The sequence below is a fragment of the Adiantum capillus-veneris genome, chromosome 9 (assembly GCF_014529385.1).
Source record: "Adiantum capillus-veneris isolate H3 chromosome 9, ASM1452938v2, whole genome shotgun sequence".
NCBI lineage: Eukaryota > Viridiplantae > Streptophyta > Polypodiopsida > Polypodiales > Pteridaceae > Adiantum > Adiantum capillus-veneris.
The window spans coordinates 81,177,102-81,182,762 of record NC_140939.1 but is presented as its reverse complement, the minus strand read 5'-3'; positions in this window follow the sequence as shown (position 1 = coordinate 81,182,762).

The window sequence follows — 5,661 nt, the reverse complement described above, 5'->3', positions numbered from 1 at the left end:
GCTTTCAATACAATACAACGTGGTTTTTTTTTTAAAAAAAAAACTGGTGTCGATCTGCTCTCTCCTTCTCGTATACTCTCTTGGTGCAGCTTCCTCTTTCGCCATGGTTGTATGAGATGGCATCCACCATAGCTGTTCCCCAACACAATGTCCTAATAATTTTAATGCACCAAGGATCACGTCATTGAACTTAATTGAGATTACTGAGGCGCCATCACAAAGTACAGTGGTACCAGTAAATGTACTCACATGATCGATGCTTCAAAATTAAAATTATATTCTTGAAGAAAGAGAAGTGGCATCAATCGCCTTGTCCAAGAAGAGGAAGAACACACGAAGGAAGAGATCAAAAAATGGAACGAAGTCAAACCCTAGTTCAAAGACTAACACAGAAATTGGTGACGACCCCGTGTATATGAACGACGTTGGAATTGATTCTAATTCCATGGAGACTAAAAAGACCATTAGAAAAGAAAAAAACAAGGAGGATCATGATGAGCCACAATGGACACAACCCATGGAACATAGGAAAAAGATCATAACTTACCCAAACCCTTAGAGGAGATCGAGCGCGTCAAGCAATTAAGGAGTTTGGTAAATGGGGCGTGAACCAACACCTAAGAAGATCCAAATTACAGACACAATGTTTCCTAACATAATCAACCGCACAAAGACCATAGAACACTAGTCATACCTAGTGTCATCCAAGAAGAAATTGACTTTAAGTCATTGAGAAGTGGGCGTACTCCCTTCTTGCTGGAGAGGATGTTTAACGAGGGATTACCTGACCCGATTGAATAAATCGAGATTCCATCTTCCCCCATCTCAAGGAACATTCCATTAAATATTGCCAAATTGATGGATTTCATGGCTTCAAAAGTTAGAACCACCAATGTCTAAAGTATATGGAGACCCCGAGCTATTACTAGCTCTTCGAGCTTTCCTCAATGGAGGACCGAAAGCCGGGTTACCACAATTTGTGCCGATGGATAGGTCCAATGAAGTGCTAGTAGAGGAGGAACCTTAGATCCGCAACCTAACTTGGATGACAACTCTATTCTTGAAATACATGTCAACAAGTTGGGACAATACTTTGAAGGCGATGAATCCAATGCAACCCTACCAATCACTACCAAAGGATTAATTGTGAAGGGAATCCTTGATGGTGGCATTGGGGTTAGCATTGTAACTAAAAATTTTCGGGAATCTATGGGAAGACCCACCTTGGGTCTACAAACATAGTGGTACAGATGGCCAATGGGACCATCATTAAACCTATTGGGATGTTGGAAGATCTCAAGATCAAGGTTCTTGGACACAAGGTAAGGCACACCTTCATTATTATGGATTTTCCAAGCACACTATGTCATCTGAGATGATATTAGAACGTCCTTTCATGAGAGAAGAAAAGATGGTGCATGAATGGTTTAAAAACCATGTCTACTTATAGTTCCAAGACTCTATCATTTGAGTTGATCTTGTGACTGGTCAAGCACATCCTCTAGGGAACAGATTTATAATTGACCATCGATCTGACACCACAATTCACTCAGCCCCCTTGCAGTATTGTTACAGTGTAAAAAGGACACTGATGTTGGGAAAGATACCCCTTATATGGATGTTCTACCTGGAATGGTTGAGTCTCACAACGTAGACTGGATCCACCTAGCGGCAATTATAGACACTTGGAGAAATAGAGGGAGGACTTGCGTAACACCTGAGGGGGACGAAGTGCCACAACTCGTACCTTTAAATATGATAGGAGCAGTACATATAGCTTTTGATGACCTACAACATGAAGGTTTGACTAATAGTGGAACGAGTAGCGTCTAAGAAGACTATAGCCCACATAATTTGGAGTTGGAATCATTAGTTAACATTGAATCTTAGGATGAAGAATCTGAGTTAAATATTGGTACAAATGTGGGGACAAACCATTCAAGGCCAGTGGTACCCAAGATGACGATCTATCTTGGAGAGGAGAAGACACAAGTAGCGACTCTAGCCTACTCTGCACTAGAGATCGGCCATAATCAAAAATTATATAAGAAGAGTAAGCGATATAAGAGGTGGTGATATCAAGCAAATATACATGCTAGGATAAATGAAAAGAAATCTACTGCAGAATGGCTCAGTTATATGGGGGCATGTGACGCTCATCGAAAGTTGGTAGATAATTGGGGTGAATACCTTCGAAGCGTCATGTGGTGCAGTCCACAACCCCTTGAAATTGCACAGCTAGAGGTCATCGAGAAGCCAAAGTTGAGCCATATTGTAAGGAGATGCCAAAATCGAGAGTTAGCTTGACAACTAACGGAAGCGGAAGCATTATCATAGTCCACAAAACAACAAGACCTCACAATTCATAATTTTAAATCCTACGCAATGGAGGAGCGTAAGGTTGTGTATACAAAGGCCCAAAGAACACCTACTAATGGAAGTAATGGAGTCTATGATGGTCTGACGATAGTTAAAGAAATAGAGTTACCAGACCCAGATGAGGAGTCAAAACATGTTTTCATTGCCTAAGTATCATGACATGAAGGGCGTTCCACCTTCCGTAGGGCAACAAACAATTCCAATGATTAGCACTGCTAAACCAATCCAACAAAGAACCTACCCAATGAATCCTAAGTATGCAAAGATTATCCAAGAAGAACTCAAAAAACTTATCAAATGTGGATTTGTATACCCTATCAAGCACTCAGAATGGGTGTCTCCAATAGTTATTGAGCCAAAAAATAATGGGAAACTCAGAGTGTGTGTAGATCTCAAGAAGGTTAATGAAGCCATTAGGAGAGATCACTATCCATTGCCATCATATTCAGAACATGTGCTTGAACGAATTGCAGGAAAGGAAGCTTATAGCTTTTTAGATGGGTACTCTAGTGACAATCAAATCACGATTGCGCTAGAGGACAAGAAAGATTAATAAACACTGCTTTTAGGGAATATTTAAGGGATTTCTACGAAGATTTTTTAAATGATCTTTGTGTTTATTCTTCATGGAAAGAACATATATCATGTTTACAAAAAGTGTTTAAAAGGTGAAGATTGTATCGCATCTCATTAAATCCTTTCAAATGCCAATTTTGGGTTAAACATGGAGTCATTTTAGGATATATAGTGTCAAGAATGGGATCTCCATAGATGAGAGCAAAATTAAAACCATTTCCAATTTGCCACCACCTACAAACTATAAAGGAGTTCAAAGGTTCATGGGCCATGTTGGTTATTATCGACGGTTTATTTTAAACTTTGTCGAGATAGCCCGCCCATTGTACAAGCTTCTTATTGAGTTTCACTGGACAACAAAATGTGACCATGCTTATGAATTATTAGAAAGGGCCTTGACAAGTGCTTCAATCCTACGAGTGCCCGATTGGAATGTAATCCTTCATGTGCATATCGATGCATCGAACTTTGCCCTACAGGCTGTGTTTTAGCTCAACCTGGAGAACATGAATTGGACTACCCCATTAGCTTTGCAAGTCGCCAACTGAATGATGCTGAGAGGAACTACATCACTATAGAGCGGAAAGGTTTAGCTATGATTTATGTAGTAAAGAATTTTGGCTATTATCTTTTTGCCAGCAAGTTTGTTTTTATGTGGATCATCAAGCGTTGTTGTATCTAGTAAACAAACCATGTTCCATGGGAAGAATTACACGATGGTTATTAATTATTCTTGATTTTGATTTTACTGTCGTGGTGAGACCTGGTAAAAGGCATGCCATGGCTGATCATTTATCTCGTATACCCAATAGTGAAGCCCCCACTGGAATCGATGATGAATTTCCCAATACTTCCCTATTCCTAGTTGAGACCATGCCTGAGTGGAGTGAGAAGATTATAACATTTTAGTTAATGGTTTTCCACCCAAGGAGCTTCAAAAAGATATAGCTAGAAAGCTACTCAAAGAAAGTGAACCTTATTCGCTAATTGCAAGGACTCTCTACAAGATAGGGAAGGACAATATTCTTAGACAATGTGCTCGTGAGGATGAGTATTTGTACATACTACAAGAAGCACACATGGACATAGCGGGAGGAAAGTTTTTGGTAGAACTAACTGCTATAAGGAAGGTGTTGCAATCAGGCTATTGGTGGCCCACCTTATTCAAGGATACATCACTTTTTGCAAAAGTATGTGATGAATGCCAACGTTACAAGACCACACAATGGAAGGATAGGATGCCCTTACATCCTATTAAAGTGACCCAACCGTTTGAAAAATGGGGTTTAGACTTTGTAGGCCCAATTAGTCCGGCATCTCGTAACACCCAATCCTGATATATTATTGTTGCGACTGACTATGTAACAAAGTGGGCAGAAGCTAAGGCACACGCAGGGCTGATGCAAGGTCAACCACTAAGTTTCTCTTTGAGAATATTATTACACAATTTGGTTGTCCCTTTGAAATTGTGAGTGACAATGGTATTCACTTTAGAAATGAAGTGATAAAGGAACTCATGACAACCTTCATGATATCCCACCATAAGTCGACACCTTATTATCCACAAGCAAATGGCCAAGCTGAGAGTACTAACAAGAATTTAATTTCTATCTTGACCAAGACGATAGAGGCTCATCGCACAGATTGGTATTTAAAGCTGACATCAGCTCTATGGGCTTATCGTACTGCTTACAAAGTGACTATGAATAGTACACCATTCAAGATGGTATATGGCCAAGAAGCAGTTATGCCATGGGAGTTTGTTAGTCCTAGTCTTCGAGTAGCTTCACAAGAAGGTTGGGATGGTAACCCTTTAGTTGAGCGTTTATATATCCTTGAGTGGTTAGATGAAGAGAGGCTATTGGCAATGCAAAATGCACTTGTGGAGAAGGATAGGCATAAGAAATGGTTTGATCATCATTTAAAAAACAAGAATATCAAGGTTGGGGATAAAGTTCTTATGTATGGGGTGCGTAACGAGAAGAAAAAGTTGAAAAATGTGAGAAAAGGGCCATATAGAGTATGCTAAATCACCCCACAAGGTACCATTTGTGTGGAAACTCTTGATGGAGTGGAAACCATTGGATAATTTAAAAGATATTATGACCCTTTAGGCTAAGAAGAGGTACGTGCCATTCATCAGAAGAAGGCAACCAATGCACAAGCACAATTGAAAAAGATACAAGCTCAAGTCGAGGCTCAGGAGCAACAACAACGTATTAAGCGCCAACGAGGGGCCAAACTTGGAGTGACACATGCATTTCAAGTTGAATCAGAGGACGATTTGGTAGATTCTGACCCACCTCTACGATACCTCGTTGAGTTAAATGGCACCTATGGGAAAGTGCTATATAATGCGTTATTGGACACAGGAGCTAAACATAATCTATTATCCTATGGAGTGTGGTGCCAGTTAGGACAGTTGTCCTTATCTAAGAGTACCATCCAAGTCAAGGGTATTGGAAAGAAGAGAACTACTTTCTTTGGAATCTTGCACACTTCTGTTAGTTATGACAATGGGGCCGTGGCTCAAAGCTTTTTGGTCATGCTTGAGGGTACTATGGAGGGCAACCTAAACGTAAGTCGATGTCTACAACCAAGTGTACTATCGATTGGGGAACGAGGAGTATCGCAAACAAACTCTCAACCCTGCCACTCAAGTGACAGTCCTTGAGTTATCATCTCCTGAGAGAACACAGAGTAGAA